Raw genomic sequence first — 25,328 nt, 5'->3', positions numbered from 1 at the left:
CCACAACAAGGGTTGAAGACAATATGGCCCCAGTTACCTTTGGGCAACCAAAGGAGAAAAGAATAGGTAACCCATGACCAAGGGTGGTGCATTGGGATTGGGCAGGCTTACATTTCTCAATTCATCATGGTAATAGGGCAGCATCCTGCCCAGTTGTTCATTGTGTTTCTCCTGGGCAGCTGCACTGGGTCAACCTTGTAGTACCAGTAAAGGCTGAATCCACCGGTCTCTACCCAGATGGGTCCTCCCACTCAGCCGGGCTTTGGATCTCTTCCTGTCACTCCTGATAGATGCAGAACAGCTCCTAGTGAAGGTCTAGGTGGCTCCACAGGATTTCCCATTATGGATGGAGGACAGCAATCCAGGAGTGATTTTACCCTGAGTCATTATCAGTCCTTAGCTGGTGCACAGGCCTGCTCTGTGTTAAGTTGAAGACATTGAACAAAGTACTAGCTGAGAGGGTCAGTTCTCATAATTAATTAGTGGTTTCCTGAAGCTTCTATTCCTTCTACATTTATTCTGGCTTGTTACAAAAGAGTTACAGAGAGGGGTAATTTACTACATACATAGTATGGATGTATGACATTACAACGCATGCTTTTACATTGCATGCTTTTACATCGCAGTTTTTACAACGCATACCATTACAACGCATAGCGCTTTGGGGTGCTGGATAGTGAATAGTTTAAGTTACTATTCCAACTCCAGTCCCCGTGGACACTAGGGAAGGTGTTGGATAGTAAATTAAATCTATTCCCTATCCTAGAGCGCCCCCCAGCGCAATGCGTTGTAATGGTTTGCGTTGTAAAAGTTGCGATGTAAAAGCACTGCGTGGTAAAAGTTGCGTTGTAAAGGATGTTTCCCACATAGTATGCACCTTGATCAAAGGTGAATGCTCCCTTTCAGAAGATCTTTCTCATCTTAAGTACAATAATATTGTCAAGAATATTTTCTCGTCCTTTGTCTCAGGAGTCGTTTTTAGTTCAGTGTGAACAAATGCACACTTTCACTTGTGTTGTTTCAAGCAGATCCGAAGCTGCCAATCACTCAAGTGAACGCATGGTGGTCAATGAAGATGAAGACAATTGGATGGCATGCAATGACTCAGGATATAAATGATGTAAATCATACAGTTGAAGCCTCTTAGAAAGTCAACCAAGACATAGCAAACCAGGTGGGATGGATGCGGATTCCAAAACATGGTATGTCCAAGATGGCTGCCAATTCCTATGAAAGGCAGGAACTTTAGTTGAAATCTCGCAAAAGTTTGCTCATCTTGCATGATGTTTACCAAAGGTTGAGCGAGTACCTTAACCCCTTCTCTACGGCGGCAATTCTGCCACAGCGCTAGGGGGTGGGGCGGCTGCGCGGCGCTCCCATATTCTTGACGGAACCGCTCCGTCACGAGCCTCGGGTGCGCTGTGCTTATGACGGAGCGGTTCCGTCACGGCCCCGCCCGCTCAATGGAACATCCAGCACAGGCGCGGAATCCGCGCAGGCGCTCCGAACGGGCCGTGACGGAACTGCTCCGTCATCAGCACAGCGCGTCCGTGGCTGGTGACGGACCGGTTCCGTCACCAGCATGGGAGGGGTTAAACAACCCAAAAGAGTCCATAACACCATTAGAGAATATCACATGAACTGGACTTTAAGGCAGCTATGCTTAGGGACTTGACACAATATTTTGAATGTGAATCGGGCAGGTATGCCAGAGGAAGGCGAATCCATGACACAATGTCTATGAGGATCTGTGGGATGGTAAACAGGCTCCATGGTGAGAGCTGAAGCAAAGCAGCCAAGGGTCAACCTTTTCTCAAAGGGACCACCCATGCTGTGGAAGTGCCTTGAGAGTGCATGTTCAATCTTTAAAAAATGTATACCATAATTCAGCAATGTAGATCAAAATGAGATGGTATTTTAACAAAATGAACAGATGCACTGGAAACGGTAACAAGGCAATTTATGTTGATACAGAAGACAGTCCCAAACACTATGGTTTCAGACCTCCGGAGCCTCCCAGTCAAGGGGTCTAAGACTACCAATGCACCCCATAACTATTATCCTAGGCTCCCGTAGACTACTAACCAAAATTTCCATATGTTGCTAGCCAAAGCATCCAATGACTGCCACAAAAGCATTCAAAAGACTAACCTTTCCGAGGAATAGTAACTTAGACAACCAGACACTAGAATCAAAGGATTCCAAGGGCTACTAACCTAGGCTACCAGATACTAGAATCAAAGGATTCCAAGGGCTAACCTAGGCTCCCAGATACTAGAATCAAAGGATTCCAAGGGCTAACCTAGGCTCCCAGATACTAGAATCAAAGGATTCCAAGGGCTACTAACCTAGGCTTCCAGATACTAGAATCAAAGGATTCCAAGGGCTAACCTAGGCTCCCAGATACTAGAATCAAAGGATTCCAAGGGCTAACCTAGGCTCCCAGATACTAGAATCAAAGGATTCCAAGGGCTAACCTAGGCTCCCAGATACTAGAATCAAAGGATTCCAAGGGCTACTAACCTAGGCTTCCAGATACTAGAATCAAAGGATTCCAAGGGCTACTAACCTAGGCTCCCAGATACTAGAATCAAAGGATTCCAAGGGCTAACCTAGGCTCCCAGATACTAGAATCAAAGGATTCCAAGGGCTAACCTAGGCTCCCAGATACTAGAATCAAAGGATTCCAAGGGCTACTAACCTAGGCTTCCAGATACTAGAATCAAAGGATTCCAAGGGCTAACCTAGGCTCCCAGATACTAGAATCAAAGGATTCCAAGGGCTAACCTAGGCTACCAGATACTAGAATCAAAGGATTCCAAGGGCTAACCTAGGCTCCCAGATACTAGAATCAAAGGATTCCAAGGGCTAACCTAGGCTCCCAGATACTAGAATCAAAGGATTCCAAGGGCTACTAACCTAGGCTTCCAGATACTAGAATCAAAGGATTCCAAGGGCTACTAACCTAGGCTTCCAGATACTAGAATCAAAGGATTCCAAGGGCTACTAACCTAGGCTACCAGATACTAGAATCAAAGGATTCCAAGGACTAACCTAGGCTCCCAGATACTAGAATCAAAGGATTCCAAGGGCTACTAACCTAGTATCTCAGATACTAGAATCAAAGGATCCCAAGGGATATTAACCTAGGATTCCAGATACTAGAATCAAAGGATTCCAAGGGCTACTAACCTAGGCTTCCAGATACTAGAATCAAGGTATTCCATTGACTACTAACCTAGACTTCCAGATACAAGAAGTAAAGGATCCCAATGGCTACTAACCTAGGATTCCAGATACTAGAATCAAGGGATTCAAAGGGCTACTAACCTAGGCATCCAGATACTAGAATCAAACGATTCCACGGCCTACTAACCTAGGCTTGCAGATACTAGAATCAAGGTATTCCATGGACTACTAACCTATTTCCAGAGACTAGAATCAAAGGATTCCAAGGGCTACTAACCTAGGCTCCCAGATACTAGAATCAAAGGATTCCAAGTGCTACTAACCTAGGATTCCAGATACTAGAATCAAACGATTCCAAGGGCTACTAACCTAGGCTTCCAGATACTAGAATTAAAGGATTCCAAGGGCTGCTAACCTAGGTTTCCAGGTACTAGAATCAAGGGATTCAAAGGGCTACTAACCTAGGCTTCCAGATACTAGAATCAAAGGATTCCAAGGGCTACTAACCTAGGCTTCCAGATACTAGAATCAAAGTATTCCATTGACTACTAACCTAGACTTCCAGATACTAGAATTAAAGGATCCCAATGGCTGTTAACCTAGGTTTCCAGGTACTAGAATCAAGGGATTCAAAGGGCTACTAACCTAGGCTTCCAGATACTAGAATCAAGGGATTCAAAGGGCTACTAACCTAGGCCTCCAGATACTAGAATCAAATGATTCCAAGGGCTACTATCCTAGGCATCCAGATACTAGAATCAAACAATTCCAAGGCATACTAACCTAGGCTTCCAGATACTAGAATCAAGGTATTCCACGGACTACTAACCTAGACTTCCAGAGACTAGAATCAAAGAATTCCAAAGGCTACTAACCTAGGCTCCCAGATCCTAGAATCAAACGATTCCAAAGGTTACTAACCTAGGCTTCCAGATACTAGAATCAAAGGATTCCGAGAGCTACTAATCTAGGTTTCCAGATACTAGAATCAAACGATTTCAAGGGCTACTAACCTAGGCTCCCAGATACTAGAATCAAAGGATTCCAAGAGCTACTAATCTAGGATTCCAGATACTAGAATCAAAGATTCCAAGGGCTACTAACCTAGGCTGTTGCAGGGTTTCTGTACTCACACAGAACTGTGCACAGAGGAGTGGAACCTCGGCAAATTAGGATGTCCCAAAACTTACCTTAGCAACCAACTCACCCCTTACCTAGCTAGCTACAGTGTCTCATTGGACATATCAAACACCCAATGTTTAGACAAACCAGAACATGAACTTACAGTACCTCAGGGTACGTGGGACTCATGAACACTCTTTCGTTATATTATCATTACAAACCAGAACATGGAGTAAAGAAGACACATGTGCATTTGAAATGTTTATTTACTAATGCCGTCTTCTCAGGCGCAGTATCTTTGATAATACAAGTATACTTATTATCAGTAGCAAAATTATCAGCATAGTTACTAAGACATAAAAAGCGAATGGTGACAGCATGTTAACATGCTGTAATGAATAAGAGTTAACAACACTTATATCTCACCCTCCCTAACACATATATTATATTATTATCTAAGAAGGTCTCTTTGGGTTGTTTTAGGGCGGGCCCATACCTTAGTGTCCTAGCATGAAGGAATCACATCAGCATACACCAGCTCTCTCTGCATGTGCACCGCATCAAGTGTGTTAACAATTCTCGTGCAAAGCAATATCAATCCCGCCTCAAGTCCAAGTTGGCAAAGGCTGCACTTGTGTTATGACTATGAAGGCGTGAAGATCAGACCTCATAACAATTCCATATCGTGTTGCTCCTGAAACTTCAGCACTCTCCGTGCAGACATGTTTTATTAAACAAAGCAGATATCAGAGCAATAACATATTATTCTCACATTCACCACGGCAAACTACTAGGTTGAAAGCTAAGTCAACAAATGAGGGTCGTGTGCAGAAGTTGCAAGAAAGGAAAAATGGCGTTTAAATCTCAAATGTACCTATGCTAACTTAACACGATATAAGGATATATAGGAGCTATACAACACCCCCCCATGATCCGAGAACGGACTAAATAAGATAACAGAAGTGCCATCACATGAGAGCAGAATCCATTTATAAACGAGCATGAATAAAAATTCAATTATAAAAACTAATGCTAAAAAATAGCCCACAAGTATAATGTGGCTCAAGCCAATAGGCAAGCAAAAAATAAAATGTCTTGACCAAAAGTCAATAAAATCAAGGAATTGCTATCAATCAGCATGTCAGTTTGAGGCAGTGTCTATGATAAGACTGTATATGAAAAGTAAGCTGCAACGGCCTCCAGGAGGAAGTCACTGTCCTCATCCGAAAACAGTTCAGCCATCCAATTTAAAAGATGAAAGGAACATACGTGATCTTCCAGCACCGCATCCTCTATAACCATCAGAGGACAGCTCGGTGGGTTTTCAAGAAAACTTCGTTCCAAGAAATTTTGCGCTGCCGACAACACATCCCAGGGACCCATTAGTCCATGTGCCACCGCCAAGGCCATAATCCTTTCGTCAGAACAAACCAACTCGTGAGCAATGATAGGACTCATCAGTTGATCAAAATCGACGTCAGAAGATATTGGTCCGCAGAGACACAAATCAATGGCCCAAAGGAAATCACAGGTCAGGCAGTGAAATACAGGCTGGACACAGGTGAAATAGGAGAACCGAAAAGATAATCCAAACGCCGTGCTTAGAGTCGCTAACGGCAGTGTGCCATAGTAATCAAGCATGCGGTTGCGAAACCGCGTCAGTAGTAGCTGTGCGTGGCCTTGCACAGGAAGGGCATCCATATTTAAAAAGGCAGAAAACCACCAATGCGCCAGCCGCTAATGCAAGCAAAAACGGAAATCCTCCAAACAAGGATGAAAAAATAGAATGGAAGAAAGCAGGGATGACTCCAAAAATCTTCTCAAAGGAAGTCACGAGACCACCGCTAACAACTTTAAAAAAATGTGCTAGGCCCGTCGTGGAGGACGCGTTAAAGATAGAACGGACCATGGCTCCGAAATGCAAGGGCAAATCAGTGTTTAAAAGAGCCTGAACCTCCGTGCGGGTGTTAGCAATGTGAAGCACGAAAGTTTCACGGGCCGAGCTCAAGGCCACCTCTTTCTGGGACAATAGAGCTCTTATTCTAGCCATGCCGCTGAATTCTGCTCCCAAGGTCGGTATCTGTGGCCAAATGGAAGACTCCCTATGTTCACGTGTGGGAGGATAAAGAACATTTCTGCAGCAAATAACTCGCTCACTAACCGTTACTATGAAAGCTATACCTTTAATTAAACCACAGCAGTTTTCATTATTGAGCATTAAATAACTACCATTCTCTAACAATTTAAACGTGGGGATGATAGCAGGAACTGGCGTGCCCTGTAAAACGCAAGCCATATTCGGTCGGTCCTTGTTACATGAACCGTGTAACTGTATGTGTCTGCACATTAAAGAATGATCTGGCGTCTCAGTACACTCATCCCCTGTTAGATAAACTTCTTGTTCATCCTTGAAACATCTGTATGTGTATGGGAGTGACCAGACCTCATGAAGAAAACCGCTACCTAAGGGTTCAAAACGACCTATTGGCACATATTTCATACAATTTGAAAACTTATATAAAGCAAAAGGCAGCGTTATTAAACCGTGGATAAGCCACGTAGCAGCAGTGGTCTCAGCCACAGAAAAAGGTAAAGATTCCAATCTTTCAATATGGAGCATAGAAAAGGAAGCATCACGCATTGAAAGCAAGCGTAGTTTGTCTGTCAAATTAAAAGGTGCAAATAAAGAGGAAACGTTCATGTATCCCCAGGGAACTTTACCCATTTTTAGAGTCTGTAGTGTCCATGCAAACTGCATGATTGAACGTAATTGATTTTGACCATGGTATAATACAGACACTTCATCATGCACAATATCAACAACAGACGACACAATATTATCTAATGTGTAAATTCTAGAGGAAAGCACGTTAATGCTATTGTCAACCACTGCAAGCACTTTCTCAAGATTTACCTGATCAATAGCCCTAAGGCGTGAAGCAGCCTCAATCTGTGAGAGTTTCCAAATTTCATTGTAAACTCCATATAACCACCTTTTCGACCTGCCACTAGCTGGGCCCTTAATGAAATCATTCAAATCCACGTCTGCATTCAGTTTGGAAAGGTGATACTTAACCGCAGGTAAAGTTGAATGTTTCAGCCAAGCTTGACACAACTTGCCCACAGAGTAAGAGGTGACAGTATGACTCAAATCAAAACGGGGATCAGATCTAACAGCCTTAAAACCGTCAGTCATATTTAAAAATCTTTTTTGGCAAGAATCAGCACCACGGTGCCAAAGCAGCCAACCCTTGGGATTCATACTGGAAATGTTAAAGGAGGAATTCAGAAGCAGAGCCTGTATATCTTTAATGGACAATTTAGTAAAATTACTCCAATTCTCATATTCCTCCAACTCCGGGAAAGACGGGGTGTTTAACCTTTTAGATGTAGCCAATCCAAAGCATGTGGTTTGGGAAATGGTTTCATTCAAAAACCACATATGATTTGGGATGAGACATGCACGGTGCAAAGCCTCAGTGCCTCGTACCTGCCAGGCCCTTGAGCCCCAAACTGATTTAAGGTCTATGGTATCCTTCCATAACTCATACCCCCCAGTAACTAATTCATCTAGGAAGGCCTTCGAATACAACAATTTTGTATTTGTAAGTCGAACCTTGGACAGTGGCTGTTTCTGAAATTTAAAATAAAAGGACTCAGGATTGGACTGATTAAAGTCAGTGAAATAAGTATACTTTTTAAGAAACGTTTCTGAACTCCCTTGTGTAGGTGCTGGGCAATGTTCCCACTGAGTAAAATTAACCGCATCCCTTCGGGAAGATGTCTTGTGTAAGAAGTGATTGCCATAATGTTGGTAACAGAACAATTCACCATAATTAGCAGATTCTAAATATAAATCCTCAGCATCAAAGGCAGCATAGTATTTCAAATCAGAAAACAAACTTTCCACAGCATTAACATCCCAATCATCAGAACGAATGTTTTGTTTCACCACATCCCCCATATTAACTCTCAGTACATTAGGAACATTAACGACTTCCGTTGGACCATGAATCTGAAAACGAACAGCATCCCACGCGATTCCATCCAGAACAGGCCAAGCTGTGATGTTAACCAAAGTCAAGTCTCTTTTTAATCTGTGTGTAGAATGTGAAGAGGAAAGTGGGGCCAAAGTTCCATTCAAATGAGTAATGCAAGTTCTCTCCTCGACATAGTGTCCATTCATAATCCGAAAAAAATAAAACACAAAACCAATTGACATAAAAAGGTAAACTGAAAAAAGGACCAGCCAAATGTATATCCAAGGAGGTATCAAAAAATGTTTTTTAAACAGGCTAGCATATAATGCAATTTTGGAGGGTTTTTTCGAGGCAAGGGAAGCAGAGTCAAATGAAAATCTGGATTCCGTGGCTAAACGAGCTTGCAGGTCAGGCATGGACAAATCAGTGGGGTATGTATAGTCTGTCTCATCAAGGTTAGTTCCTGGTAAATTATTCAATAATGGAGTGGAAACAGCAGGTAATTCGATGGCCACCTCAGGTTCATTATTAGAAGCAGTGGGCATAATTGAATTTCTCACAATGGAAGGACAGGAAACAGCCGGTGTCATGCTAAGAAGAATCGGCCACTCTGTGTATCTTGACATTGTCAATAGAAATAAACCTGTTTTCCTTACGACCTGGAAGTGGTGGTAAAATGACTGTTCTTGTGCCCTTCACTCCAAGCACTGGGACCGGAGCTCGATAGGAGGGACCAAACTCTTTCTTGTTGTCGATCTTCTCTCGAACCAGTTCTCCAACTTGGGGTAGCCAGCCAACTACCGGGATCTGCAACGCATCATCCGATGTGGAGGGCAAATGTTCCTTTGCAAGAGCGTCTCTCGTCTTTTGTAGATTCTGTAAAACATTGCAATGTTCATCTGCGTCAAAGGAAGTGGCGCGAACCACCGAGTCTAGACCGTCAAGGTCAGGGACGAACATCTTGATGCCAAAGAGCATTTCGTATGGGGTCCGCCCACCCAGAGACCTTCTAGGGAGATTATTAAGAGCACGCTGCACGCCATAGAGGTGAGCCAGCCAATTTCTGCCAGTGCCTATAACTCGGGCTGTCAAAGATTGCTTTAAATCACGGTTCATTCGTTCAACTACACTATTACCCTCGGGTCTGTAGGGTGACGAAAACTTGACTTGGACCCCCATCGAAGTCATGGCATCCTTATACGCCTTAGAGGCGAAAGCCGGACCCTGATCCGAATGGAAGGTACCACAGGCAAAAATCCCTATAAAGATACGCAAATCTCTGATGACAGTCCGGGAATCAGCGCTGCGATGTGGCCATAACCACACAAAGCGTGTGCATGAGTCAACTGCTACTAAGATGTATTTATACGCAGTATCAGATGAAAATGGACCGCAGTGATCTAAATAAACACAGCCTAGTGGTTTATTAGAAATGTACAACTGAGTCTGAGGCGGACGCGTAGCAGTTGAAGGTTTAATCTGCTGGCATATGTCACAAAGAAGGACATAATCACGCGTCTGTTTGTACAGTCCCCGCCACCAGAAACGTTGTTGTAGTTGCGTTACAGTGGCTGAGACGCCCGCATGCGCAGACGCCACACCTTCATGAGCCGCTGCAATCAAGTCTGTTCTGCGATCCGAGTTGGGAATCAGCCGTTCCCCAACATCAGGAATTGTCACAAAAGGAACCTTTTCGGGACTTAAGTGGTATTTATACTTCGAAGGGAATCCCGAAGGATGTTTACTTCCCTTCTCAGAGGCAGCAATCGCTGCCAAGATGTCGCTATCAATCTTGGTTTTAGACCTAGTAACTGCTGCAACTAAGTATGTAGATACTGCTGATTTCGCTGCTTCATCAGCAAGCGAGTTGCCAAAAGCGTGAACTCCCACGCGCTGATGACCGAGAGTATGAATCACATAAACGAGTGGCAACCTAGCCTTAAGCTCTGCCACTCGAACCCAGATCATTTTATGTTTTATTGTGCTACCCTTGGAATCATGAAAATCATTTTGAATCCAAAAGAACAAGTTTTCATTGTAAGACTGGACACAGTAGTAAGAATCACTTACAATTAGAGTAGTAACACTTGGATCTGCGTACTCCAAAGCTAGTAAGAGAGCACGAAGCTCTGCCAATTGTGCGGTGCAATCGCCCAGGGGCAACGTGTGTACCTCCCTGGAAATGAACTCATCATTCAACATAGCACCGACCACAATGGCGCATGCGGAAACGTAGGCATGTTTAGAGCCATGCGCAACCTGCGCCGACCCATCAGTGTAAATGATGCAATGGAAGTCCTCCAAAGGTCGCATCGCCAGAGGAGCAGGGTGAACGAATTCATACTGCAAGAACTCCTGCGACCGTAAGGTAGCGTCAAAAATAAACATGACATCCGAGGATGACAATGACGCAGCCCACTGAATCCACCGAGGGTGCAAAGCTTTTGAATTTGGTACACTGGCTTTCGTGACTGCCTCCAAATGAGGACAGGGTGTTACCACTAGCATGCGTTTCCCCTGTGACAGAGCTCGTTCCTTTAGAATAGCCATCTGTACAGCAGTTAAAACCTTTTCTATGGTGGGAAACCGCATCTCAGCCGAGGTGTACAAGTGTGACTTGTAAGCAATAGGTACTGTGTCACCTTCATTAAAAGTGAGGTAAGTGAAACCCACCGTCCCAGGAATTATTCTTATGACCAGGTTGGTGTGGTTATCACGAGTCAGTAAATATTTAGAAGCGAGCAGATCAGCCTGCAAGGATTGCAAAATGGCTGAATGCTCAGGCAGCCAGCATGATTTTGAGAAAGTTGGTTGTATCAAAGCATACAAAGGCTTGATACGCTGGGCATATTCCGGAATGTAAGTTCTGCTGAAATTCAAAAAGCCCAGTAAGGATTGTAATTTTTTCAGAGTTGTTGGTGCGCGCAATTGTGCGCACTTCTCCAAGAAGTGAGGAGCCAAACCTCTACCTTCATTGTTGAGCTCATAGCCCAAAAACAACACTGTGTGTTCAGCAATGTGCGATTTTGCAAAGTTGAATTTGTAACCCATGTCTGCGAAGTTGCAAACAAGAGAATTTACACGACACAGATGCTCCCAAATATCGTCGTCTGTGAGATATATGTCATCCACATACGAAAAAGCATCAGGGTCGAGTGCCTCCAGAATAGAGACAATTCGAGCGGTAAATACACCAGGACTATTCTTGTAGCCCATTGGAAGACGCCGGAATTGCTTTTGGACTCCAGCGCTTGTAAAACTGGTCCATTGGGAGCTAAAGCTGTCCAATCTGTGGGCATAAAAACCATTGGATATGTCAAGCGTTGTCTTGAAACGCTTACGCACGAGACTATCCACTAGGGCAGAGCCGTGGGTATTCTGTACTGCACAGTTACGGCAATGCGAGTTTAAATGCCGGTAATCCAAAACCAAACGATATGATCCGTCAGGTTTATTCACAGTAAAAAGGGGATTATTCATCGGTGACACACACGTTTCAATAACTCCCTGATATTCCAATTGTTCAAGGATTTCCGCGACGGAAGATTTTGCTTCACGCCGAATGGGATATTGAGGTTGAGGCTGCGGCTGAGACCGCAACGGAATTTCGTGGCAAGGCGACAATTTATCCCAACCACATTGGTTACGGTACAGAGCCGGCGCGAGAGCCCGAGCCCACTCTTCTGCAAAATGCTGCGCATGCTCTTTCGAGACAGTGTTCGCGAAACTGGGTAGGATTACCTCCTCCCCTCGCGGCGCCGCGAGCACAAAAGGTGGGGGCCAGTCAGCCTCCGAAAGTAAAATATCATATGTGGAAGACAGATTCTCCCAAAATACACCTCTAACGGTACGCTGTATGTCACCTTCAATTAACAGGACAATTTCATATAGTCTTTCAGGGGGAGCAAGTCTCGTATCCGCTGTTTCTATCACAACGTAGACATCAGTCGCTGTCACCCTCAGTAGTGGACGCAGCGCCTCTCTGACTATGGTTATCTCCGCCGCGCTGTCCAGCAACGTCAGAGCCCAAGTCAGATTCCGAAGCCGCGTTCTCACTATCTGTGGCATATCGATGCGCTGTTAAGGCTGCGACTTTCTTTTTCGCAAACTGCGGACGCCTAGGCGTAGAATCCTCCTGCTTCACCGCGCCGTCCGTCTGGCGGGACTGACCACGTCCTTGTTGGCCACCACGTCCACGTCCACCCCCTCCACCTCCACCGGTCTTCGGGGCCGATGTGTCCTGAAAGGAACGAGGAGAGCGTTGATCAGAACCCTGAAAACGATCAGGTGATTTAATCATCGCGCGGTCGCGCAAATCATAAACTTTTTCGGATGGCGCAGGAGCTTCTATTGCAGGAAAAGTACTCTGAGTCTGCATTGTCTGCTTCCCCTGTGTCTGTTTTTTAGGCCAATTTTGTTTCTTGGACTTGGGCTGGGCATCTGTCACTGCAGATTGTCCCTGTGGTTGTTTTTTCTCCTTCACTGGAAAATATTTCAGACCTCTACTTGTGCGGCCAATCGTTTTATAAGCGGCCACCACAATCTTTGCTAACTGGCGGGGTTTGTCGGCATCGGGCAGAGCAGCCAAAGCATTCGACACCTGAAAGTTAACTGCATCTCCTTTAACATTGGAGAGAATGAGATCACTTACAATCTCAAAAGAACCACACAGGCGCATACCCAATTCAACCGCTGCCTCTGGACCGTGATCATTCTGAACACGTCTAACGATTTCAGGCAGGGCAGTCATAGACGGGGTGCCGAAGCACCTTGTATAAACTGCCGCAAATGTTTTTCCCCAGCTGTCACAGTCAGCAAGTTCAGGAGTAATATCCTTCGGTAGAGTAATCGTCAACATTCTATGTTTATCAGCAGGAGTAGAATTCGGAAAAACCGCCTCCAGTTGATCAAACTTCTCTGCTAGCCAGAATGGGAAGTCATCGTTGTCAACAGGACGCGCACCAAAAACCGAATTTACCATCACTGGATTGAGACGCATACCGCCTCGTTCCATGGGAGCGGCCGCACCCCCCTGGGGACCACCAGGAAGATGTCGACCGATGTATTGCACTAAAGCTCGAATCACGGAAATGGAAACTACATGCAGCCTGCGGATTTCAGCCAGGGTGCAAGCCCCGTGATTCGGGTGCGGGGTAAAGCCACCCAACGCAGGCCAATTAGTACCTGGAATTGAGAGTGGACCTAACCTCGCACGGGACATAGAGTGGGGGAGGGCGCCATCAAACCAAACTCGATGCTGCCAAAAATCAATAGGTATTTCCAATGCCCTGTATGGCGTATATTCAGCCGGGACATCCGAGGCGGTGTAGGAGTGGTACAAACCAGAATTAGCGTCCACAGCCGGAAACGTAACCCAAGAGTAAAACAACTCGTAAGGAAACGCCGGATCTGCACTTACCACGAAAATCACAGCCATCCCATCTACTGGGACCTGGTACGTCTGAAGATGGTTGCGTATCGCTACGCGACTATGCTGTGCAATAGCCACCGCAGCCGCCATCACAGAATTGGAAACAAGAAAACACAAAGAACACTTTGTAGCACAACTGGGTAGTAATTCAAAGAAACCGTTTAAGTAAGAATCAAGCTTGAATAAAGACCTATTTCAAAAAATAGGTAGGTTTCACCAACACCCCGTTTTCCGGAAACGGACGTGAAGGGGTTAAGGCATGAACGATAAACTACTCGAGTGTCATGATATAAGACCACCGAAACCGTTGGGCGCCATGTTGCAGGGTTTCTGTACTCACACAGAACTGTGCACAGAGGAGTGGAACCTCGGCAAATTAGGATGTCCCAAAACTTACCTTAGCAACCAACTCACCCCTTACCTAGCTAGCTACAGTGTCTCATTGGACATATCAAACACCCAATGTTTAGACAAACCAGAACATGAACTTACAGTACCTCAGGGTACGTGGGACTCATGAACACTCTTTCGTTATATTATCATTACAAACCAGAACATGGAGTAAAGAAGACACATGTGCATTTGAAATGTTTATTTACTAATGCCGTCTTCTCAGGCGCAGTATCTTTGATAATACAAGTATACTTATTATCAGTAGCAAAATTATCAGCATAGTTACTAAGACATAAAAAGCGAATGGTGACAGCATGTTAACATGCTGTAATGAATAAGAGTTAACAACACTTATATCTCACCCTCCCTAACACATATATTATATTATTATCTAAGAAGGTCTCTTTGGGTTGTTTTAGGGCGGGCCCATACCTTAGTGTCCTAGCATGAAGGAATCACATCAGCATACACCAGCTCTCTCTGCATGTGCACCGCATCAAGTGTGTTAACAATTCTCGTGCAAAGCAATATCAATCCCGCCTCAAGTCCAAGTTGGCAAAGGCTGCACTTGTGTTATGACTATGAAGGCGTGAAGATCAGACCTCATAACAATTCCATATCGTGTTGCTCCTGAAACTTCAGCACTCTCCGTGCAGACATGTTTTATTAAACAAAGCAGATATCAGAGCAATAACATATTATTCTCACATTCACCACGGCAAACTACTAGGTTGAAAGCTAAGTCAACAAATGAGGGTCGTGTGCAGAAGTTGCAAGAAAGGAAAAATGGCGTTTAAATCTCAAACGTACCTATGCTAACTTAACACGATATAAGGATATATAGGAGCTATACAACAAGGCTACCAGATACTAGAATCAAACTATTCCAAGGACTACTAACCTAGGCTTCCAGATACTAGAATATAACGATTCCAAGAGCAACTAACCTAGGCTTCCCGATACTAGAATCAAAGTACTCCAAGGGCTGCTAACCTAGGCTTCCAGATACTAGAATCAAATGATTCCAAGGGCTACTAACCTAGGCTTCCAGATACTAGAATCAAGGTATTACAAGGACTACTAACCTAGACTTTCAGATACTAGAATCAAAGGATTCGAAGGGCTGCTAACCTAGGTTTCCAGATACTAGAATCAAGGGATTCAAAGGGCTACAAACCTAGGCTCCCAGATACTAGAATCAAAGGATTCCAAGAGCTACTAATCTAGGATTCCAGATACTAGAATCAAACGATTCCAAGGGCTACTAACCTAGGCTCCCAGATACTAGAATCAAAGGATTCCAAGAGCTACTAATCTAGTATTCCAGATACTAGAATCAAACGATTCCAAGGGCTACTAACCTAGGCTACCAGATACTAGAATCAAAGGATTCCAAGGACTACTAACCTAGGCTTCCAGATACTAGAATCAAAGGATTCCAAGAGCAACTAACCTAGGCTTCCAGATACTAGAATCAAAGTACTCCAAGGGCTGCTAACCTAGGCTTCCAGATACTAGAATCAAATGATTCCAAGGGCTACTAACCTAGACTTGCAGATACTAGAATCAAAGGATTCCAAGGGCTGCTAACCTAGGTTTCCAGATACTAGAATCAAGGGATTCAAAGGGCTACTAACCTAGGTTTTTGGATACTAGATTCAAAGGATTCCAAGGGCTACTAACCTAGGTTTTTGGATACTAGATTCAAAGGATTCCAAGGGATATTAACCTAGGATTCCAGATACTAGAATCAAAGGATCCCAAGGTATGTTAACCTAGGATTCCAGATACTAGAATCAAAGGATCTCAATGGCAACTAACCTAGGATTCCATATACTAGAATCAAAGGATTTCAAGGGATACTAACTTAGGATTCCAGATACTAAAATCAAGGGATTCCAAGGGCTACTAACCTACGCCTCCAGATACTAGAATCAAACGATTCCAAGGGCTACTAATCTAGGCCTCTAGATAATAGAATCAAAGGATTCCAAGGGCTACTAACCTATGTTTCCACATACTAGAATCAAGGTATTCCATTGACTACTATCCTAGACTTCCATATACTAGAATTAAAGGATCCCAATGGCTACTAACCTAGGATTTCAGATACTAGAATCAAGGGATCCAAAGGGCTACTAGCCTAGGCCTCCAGATACTAGAATCAAACGATTCCAAGGGCTACTAACCTAGGCTTCAAGATACTAGAATCAAGGTATTCCACGGACTACTAACCTAGACTTCCAGATACTAGAATCAAAGGATTCCAAGGGCTACTAACCAAGGAATTCAGATATTAGAATCAAAGGATTTCAAGGGATACTAACCTAGGATTCCAGATACTAGAATCAAAGGATTCCAAGGGCTACTAACCTAGGCTCCCACATACTAGAATCAAAGGATTCCAAGAGCTACTAATCTAGGATTCCAGATACTAGAATCAAAGGATTCCAAGGGCTACTAACCTAGGCTTCCAGATACTAGAATCACAGAACTCCAGGGCTACTAACATAGGCTTCCGGATACTAGAATCAAGGGATTCCAAGGGCTACTAACCTAGGCTTCCAGATACTAGAATCACAGAACTCCAGAGCTACTAACCTATGCTTCCAGATGCTAGATTCAAAGAATTCCAAGGGCTACTAACCTAGGATTTCAGATACTAGAATCAAAGGATTTCAAGGGATACTAACCTAGGCTTCCAGATACTAGAATCAAAGGACTTTAGAGTTTCTAACCTAGGCTTCCGGATACTAGAATCAAGGGATTCCAAGGGCTACTAACCTAGGCTTCCAGATACTAGATTCAAAGAATTCCAAGGGCTAACCTAGGCTCCCAGATACTAGAATCAAAGGATTCCAAGGGCTACTAACCTAGTATCTCAGATTCTAGAATCAAAGGATTCCAAGGGCTACTAACCTAGGCTTCCAGATACTAGATTCAAAGAATTCCAAGGGCTACTAACTTAGGATTCCAGATACTAGAATCAAGGGATTCCAAGGGCTACAAACCTAGGATTTCATATCCTAGAATTATAGGATTCCAAGGGCTACTAACCTGGGCTTGCAATGCCTACCACCCTTGGTCTCCAGTGACTGGTAACTTAGGCATAAGTCACTTTAGGACAAAGGTTAGCTCTACGTGCTCTTCCTAATCAAAGGCGCTTGCATTCCCCTCTGCCTGCACGTCTTCTGTGAGCTCATGTTTCCGGCTGACTGAAACCACTTGATAGTGATTTAACTCATCTCCTGTTCCAAGTAGATACTTGGCACACAAAGAGGATGGAAGGGTTCCAGCTCTGGTCTCCAGCTGGCAGAACACGAGCCGCACGGCTGCTAGAACCATCGAAACCAGGAAGCTCTTTAGTGATCACCCGAGTGTTTTTGATCAACAGTCAAAAACAGAAGCAGGTGAAAAGGATAACTTCCTGCTTCTCACAGTTGTTTGGAAAGCAGAGAGATCAAGATACATTGAAGTCTCCAGGGTCCACCCACTCCATATTCAAGCGTTCCCACTGTGTACCCTGGAGGGATGATCGTCAAGTGAGTGAGCAGAAGGTCACGCCGAAAGAGGAAGATATGAAAGTGTCTGCCATCCAATCATCAAATGATTGCCTCTAAACAGCAAACAGAATCAATTTTACACTGACACCTGCATGGCCACTAACCAATTGGCTGTACCCAGCCTGAGGCATTAGACAGCGCATTCAATTGTAAAACGATGTCTCTGTGTGTGCCCTCCATCTAATGTTTGAGTGATTGGCTGTGCACACCAACTGAGCCAGCCCGATTGCAAACTATTGGCCTGCGTCCACAATCAGAGCAAGCACCATTACCCCTCTGAGATTCATTATGTGTGCGGTATTTACTTGATCATGAATGATGGGTGGTTTCCAATAACATACATTGTGTTACTTCCCAAACTGTCAAATCAGTGTATGTTACTCACCCAATTGCCAGGCGACAGGCTACATAGACCCCAATTAGAATCTGTGCATGCCATATGCATGATTTTTGGGGGAGTGGCTATTCACACTACCAGAGTTACTGTGTAGAATCTAAAAATATTAATTCTAAGTAAATCACAAGACCTGTGTTTTGAGTCAACGACCATGATCACCCCTAGAGTGTAGCAAATGAATTCCCAAACTGTGATCTTTTGTGTTTGCCATGGAGTGACACACAACATATATCAACAGATTATACATACTAAACAAGTGTACATCAGGTCACATCATCATGTATGAAGACCTAGTACAAAATTAAGGTAACTCGGGGGTGCGGCACCAGAATGCTGTGCACTAAACAACATCTTAGAATCATATTGTGTCCTGAGTATTATTTGCAAAAATGTCACCTATTGGAGGTAATAATGTAACATTTGCATTCAATGGGATGATATTTTTATAAGCAACACTGAGGAAACAATATTTATGTCACACTCTATTTTTGTCTGTAATGTTTTGGACACTATGTTTATGTCAGATAATATAGTTGATAAACATATTTTAACAGAGAACTAACTGCAGATCATAAATACCCAGACACTATTGTAGGTGCACTGTCACTGTATCGGTGACCTCACTAATGCATTATTTATTCATCGTATATATAAGCAAAAAGGAGGCACCCAAAACAAATGACTCAACCTGACGATTAATGAATCACTGCAAATGCCAGTACTTGGGCTAATGCTGTCTATCTCCACTATGTCAAGATGTGCCACTGCGCCCTCTCACGCCCACCACTAGGGGGCCTACCTGCAGGGATTTCCATTGTTCAAATGAGCTTTCGGATTCTTATACTACATCCATACTTGTTTTCAACCTCTTGGACAATATTCTGAAATTCCCATTCATTCCAGGGCCATGGCAGGTTTGTGCAGGCTTGTTAACTTTTCTTGCCAAAGATTCCAATACCTAGATTTCCCGGCACTGCTGCGTGTCCACCCCTGCAGGTCAAGGTTCAGTGGGGGAATCAGCACACCTGTGGCTGGCAGGTGCTAGCCTGGTCACACCCCAGGCATGTGGTCACTGTGAGCTCTTACAAGCCTCAGTTCACTCAAATCCAGTGTTGGCCATTGTAGGTGTGTCTGTGTTTGTCACTTTGTTTCCAGAGTGCTTGATTCCTGAGATTTTGCCAATTCTTGTTTCCGGAAGAGTCCTGATCCTGGAGCTGTGGGTTAACCATCCTTCCCTGAACTAGCTCTGTTCTCAGAGCTTTCTTGATCCTCGGTTCTGGGCGAGTACCCAATGAGACGTCTGTGCACACCATATATGCATGAAGAATCTTTCACCATTCCCTGCCCTCCCTAACCCTCTTTCTTGTTCTAGTTCCTCTTGCTGTCTTCTTAACTCTGCTTTCTCAGCCTCCAGTTTCCTTGTCTGGTTTGTTACATGTGTTCTGCGGGTCTTCCGTTTCTTTTCCCTTATTTCTTATTTAGCACTGTTGCTCTCTAGCTCCTTCTCTGTAGTAGTTGTGTATTTAGTTCTCCACCTTGCTGTTACTGCCTTGCATGTTCCTGTGTTAGTGGCAGGCTTTGTGCGCACAGCCGACAACCTAGACGGTGTTTCTCGTCCACTGTGTGTATTGTCTTTATGTTATTTTTCTAGAATCGCCTTAGGAATCAGCTCCACAGACCCTGCCTTTGCATGTATGTCCTACATGTGGGTATTTCCAATCAGTGTCTGTGACAGCAATTGTGGGTGAGGAGTTTACTGAGGTTCAGTCCAACCGTCTGGCGCTTCCAAGTGCTTTATCCCACATTCCCTTGATTGCTATTCTGGTGACATGCATATCTTGCACATCCGGGGTGTTGGTTAGTCTAAATGCTGAGGTTCCTCTCGAGTGTCTCTTCCGTCTGAGCTTTGTCTTCTCTGTTCCCTGTGCAGAGCACCCCATCGAGTTCCTTTTCTCCTCTGACTCTGTGTGTGACCTTGGGCAGCTTTGCTTCCAGTATGCTCTTCCCTTTCCCCGCCTGCTCGCAGTCCTTGCCAGATCCCCCGATGCACCAGCAGTGACATTAAAGCACTCATGCATTTGTTTATATTGCTAGTTTTTTTTAATATAAAAAAGGCATTAGATTTGTGAGGGTTTGAGAGGATGAAACTTCATTGTTGCAGCTGAGTCTTGAAAAAGAGGTTTTCTGCGGCTAAAGATAGACTGACGTCAGTTTTTTTTAGAAATCTGTGCGTAAGCACAGTTGGATCTAAACTGAAATGAGTGACTAAGCGCCAAGTATCATTTCAATTCCGATAAACAAGACTAACCGACTTTCCTACAATCCCTATTGGAATCTTTTTGACAAATCGAATCTTCAAATGTAAATGTAATGTCTTGGGTGCCTCCTTTTTGTTTCCATATGAGGGCACACCCCCACCCGAGAGGCAGTGAATTCTGACACCAAACATTAACATTGTTTCGTTCTCAGACCTTGCAGTTTAGGGTTTTGTGGTAATGTTTAGAATTATATGATGCAGTCATGATGGAGTGGAATTGCATGACAGTGAATGTTCTAATGAAAACCAGTACTTGATGGATTTGCTGATGGTTGCTGCATGTATCTGGTACTCCATTAAAGTTACATTACTTTAAATATATAAAGTATTTGCGTGGATTACTAAAGGTTTGTTTTATTGTGATCCCTTTTCTGAAATTTGTTTGATATTTCCTTGAAGATTCATACTGTAACGTTGACAGTGCTGGAAAGAAGGTCATTTAAAAAATCCGAGTGTGACAACGAAATTGTATTGTAATTGCATTTATATAGCGCTTACTATCCCTGACGAGGCGTTGAAGCGCCTTTTCGGCGAGTAGCACGCTACTCCGAGACCCATAGAGGATTCTTCAACATAAATAAATGCAAGTACATTTTAAGTGGTGAATAGGTTAGTCAGTTATTTGGATTTGGAATGATAGCAGAAGGATAGAGGAAAAAGGTTTGTATTTATATAGCGCTATTCAGGAAGCCTATAAAGAATTAGTGGTGAATTAATATGGTGACATATGAAAGTAATTTTAGTGGTGGATATTAGTCAGTTATTTGGAGTGAGAAGGATAGCAGAGAAATAAAAGGGGAAGAAAGGTTTGCATTCATATAGCACTTGTTACCCCTGATGGATGTTGAAGCACTTTTCTGGTGAGTAGCACGCCACTCCGGAACCCATAAAGGATTAGTGTTGAATTAGTATGGTGAAACATGAAAGTAATTTTAGTGGTGGATATGTTCGTCAGTTATTTGAATTGAGAAGGGCTGGGAAGGAGTAGAAAAGAGGGAAGAGTTTAGAAAGGTTTGTTTTGGGGGATCGGTATAGTAAAAGAGGTGTCAGATGATGCAAGGAGGGGTAGAGTAGGAGAGAGTATAGAAAGGGTTATTTTGGGGATCATAGTAGTGGTATGGGGCTTGGGATTGATGAGTGGAGGTAGAGTATATTTTGATAGATGTATAGGATGAGAGATAGGGAAGGGCATTGGAGAAGGTAGTAGAAAGAAATTTGAGATGAGTCAGAAGGTCGGGCGAGAGGATATATTGAGCGAAGTATAGGCTGAGAAATAGGGAAGTGCATTGGAAATGCTAAATTAGAAGAAAATAATAAATATATAGCTCCATAAGTACATTGAAGGTATATAGATGCATAAAGGAGGTATGTATATTTGCAAAACTCAGAAAGTTTTATGTATGGGTTAAAAGGTGGTCTGGAGATCCACATAAAGCGATTGAGGGGGGGGGGGGCAGGAAGCACTGGCCCATTGTTTCCATGCAGAGCTACAAGGGATGGGGTGGCAGAGCTGTTTCCTGGTCATATGATCTCTTGGGAACAAAGAAGGAAAGAATCTTTTCACACACCTGTACTAGTGAAGTGTCTTCAGCTATTATTAAGGTGGGCACAGTGCTGAGGTGAAGATGTGTTGGATCACAATGGTACCAAGATCCTTCATTAAGGGGCCTCTGGAAGAAGGTTGTTGAAGGTCAAGGGGAGGGACTTCCAGGTGAGCCAGGCACTGCTAGAAAAGTGCCTATTTATTTCTAAGTGCTTCCTCTAGGTATGTCAGATTCTTGATCATGAAAATGCACATTATTCGCTCTGTTTAGGTCTTGAATAGAGACTGCGTTAGCTTTGGGACAGCGCTGAACACTGGCTGTTAGACTGGTGACATGTGGGGGAGAGAGTTAGAAAGACATTTGCTCTCACACCTGCACCCCAACAGAACAACACACTTTATGTGAAGAATCACCCTTGCTGCAACAGCAACATGAGCGTGAAAAATCTGTAGGACCACAAATCACGTTTTGTTTTAAAAGCACTTTTTGTGCAGAGTGGCTTATTGGTGCAAAATCACACTTGGTGCCATGTAAGCATCATTGCGATATCTTTAGCAGTACAATTACATTTAAGCGCAAAATCACGATGGTGCAAGAAGTTCCTTGATCACCAGGAGAGTGGAAGCACTTTTAGGAGCACAGACGACATTTAGGAGCAAACACTTATTTAAGTGCAAAACCAATGCTAGTAGAGTGTCGGTGCAGCATCAAGAGAAGTGTGGAAAAGCTTCAGTAACACCGCCATGTCTTCGTTACACCACCCTTAAATCAAAATGAACCACAAAAGAAAGAGAAAGCTGGAAGGTTCCAGCCCAAATTATTGTGAGATAGAAAGTCCTACTGCTAAGATTGGAAAAGGATGGAACAAACGAAAAAACACTTGTAACTGTATCACTCTCAGAGGAGACCAAACCATGAGAACTACTTTACGGGAAGACGGAACAAGCAAAACCACCTACTGGAGTGAGAAAAATATTAAGGGACACCCCATGTGCATATCAACGATGAGTCCTAGGGAAACTCAAGAACACCACTGGGACTTCTCATCGTTGGTGGTCCAGGGGGCTGGCAAAGAAACCAGAAGGGGAAAACTATTTCCTTGACACTGTACCCTACCACTTACCCTCCACTGTGTTGTAAAACAGTGGGGCGCCGCCTAAGAACTGATGCCGCTGTGAGAATCCATGCCAGGAAAGAGTCAGAGGCGTACAAGAAGAATGAACTCCTGTAAGTGGATCCAGTCACACAAAGAGTGCTTGGTAGCATGCTGGCACAAAATAAAACAGAGAAGTTACAAGGGTGGACTGATTACTGAAAGTTGCTTTGTTTTGATACTGTGAAGATTTCAGAGCAGAGTCATGAGTACAAATAAATAGAATAATAATACTGGATTTGAGAGTGCTCACTGCTCCTTTATAGAGCCATGGTGTCTCTGGAGCAAAGATAGTATCTCTTAAATTACAATATTCCATATGTAGAGCAGAAAGGGTGTCTGATGGGGAGATCGAGGTGAGTGCTGCGTAAATTCCACAGAGAACCTGGCATACCAGGGGCAAATTAGGATCATCTTTATATGAGCTCCCTGTGGTAGTGGCGCGTCACCAAATCACCGTTCCATTTAAAACACGAGTTGACCACTCTTCCAAATGTTGAGTTTTAAGTGTTTCAAATAGTTGATTTCTGCAAGCCAACAGACCTCTAGCAAATTGTGATTGAATAAATGGTGTTCTTTCCTCCTTCTAAGGGAGAACACAGTTTATTTGATCGCGTGTACGTAGTTTGGCTGTTATGTGGAACACATAAAATCCAATAGCTGATGGTGATACTGAATACTCCTCTGGACCAATGCAAAATGTGAATGGTGCTTTCTTCAAGCGATGGCTGAAGGAGGCGGGCCCAAATAAACCAAATGGTGGCGGGGACTGATCCAAAACCCCTCTCTGTGTACATGTTGTTAGTGTTGATGATATGAGTTCTGACAGCGAAAGCCACCTGTAGCCAGACTTAAAAAGTAAACAGGACTTTCAAAGTTCCATAACCTTCTCATCTGTTTTCTGTCTTCGTCTTCACCAAGTGAGCGATAATCTCCTCCTCCACGGTCAGCTTCTATTCTAGTTAAAACAATGATTCACCCCCACCTAACATGGCTGACACAAGTACTTCCTGTGTCAAGATCATGAAGGCCGGGTGAACCATTGCACTTCCTGAAACACAAGATTCCAATCAGCAAAAGACCTAAAACAAGCAATGTCATCCTCTTCCAACCCTAAGCAAGACTGTGAGGAGGAGGACAGTGACTTGGGTTGATGAAGAGTACTGGTAAGTAATCTGACTTTACCTCCTCATCAGTCTTCTGCTAGTGAGAGTATACCCAAGCGGAACTAAATGCTTCAGAAAGAAGGAACCGCGCATACACAAGTTACTGCAACACCCAGCGATACTTAATAGACTAAACAACAGAAATCAATGTCGGCTGACAACACCACCACATTGAAAAGACAAGACAACACCTTCCCCGGTGGCCGACTATAATGGGATGTAAAGGTATCAGAGGAAGGCCAAGCGGCCACTGATCAAATGTCCTTCAGTGAAGCTCCCTTGAAGCTGCCCGGGTTGATGGAATACCCCAGGTGGATCCACCCTGAATATAGGAAGGCAAAGGGACACGTACCTACGCGTAGTTAAGCAACATTGTGGTCCTTGTCCATTAACAGAGAAAAGAGGTACAGGGCCTATGAGCTTTTCTAAAAAGACAAAATGTAACAAACTGGGCGTCTAATTGTCTAAAAGAAGAAGCCCTATCCAAATAAATGGAAGGAGACCAAGTGTGTGCCATAGTTACTCTGAAGATGGAAAGTGAAAGAAAACAGGAAGACCAAATCTTGGGACAAATGAAAAAAAGAGGGGCCCAGTCTCACCTTATTTTCAAAAGATTTTATGAAAGGCTCATGGAATAATGAGGCACCAATTTTTCCCAACCCCCACCTGGAGGAGATAGCCACTAAGAAAAAGACCTTATACGTCGGAGAATTCAGACAAACTGAATATAGAGGCTCAAAATGAAGCTTATCAATAAGTAATCCGAGATGACAAGTGGCCCAGAGTAGTGCCTGATAACTCCCAGTGTTACAAATACTGGAGAATTAATAAATCCAGGATTTAGAGTTATGACAGGTTAAAAGTCGAACCAAAGGGGATGATGGACGGAGTGTTGAACAATGCAAGCACTCACCCCCAGTCAACTTATCTGAGTTTAATCCATCATCATTCTTTAGCTCACCCTGCCACCCCAGTTCAGACATGGCCATATGCAGACCAGTCTGACCCTGTGCCTCATGGGAACAGTCCAGCCCAAACTGCCAAGCAATGCCTTCCCTGGACCGGAAACAAGC

This window comes from Lissotriton helveticus, chromosome 8, assembly GCF_964261635.1.
Source record: "Lissotriton helveticus chromosome 8, aLisHel1.1, whole genome shotgun sequence".
NCBI classification, from domain to species: Eukaryota; Metazoa; Chordata; class Amphibia; order Caudata; family Salamandridae; genus Lissotriton; species Lissotriton helveticus.
Note: the sequence above shows the minus strand (reverse complement) of the source record.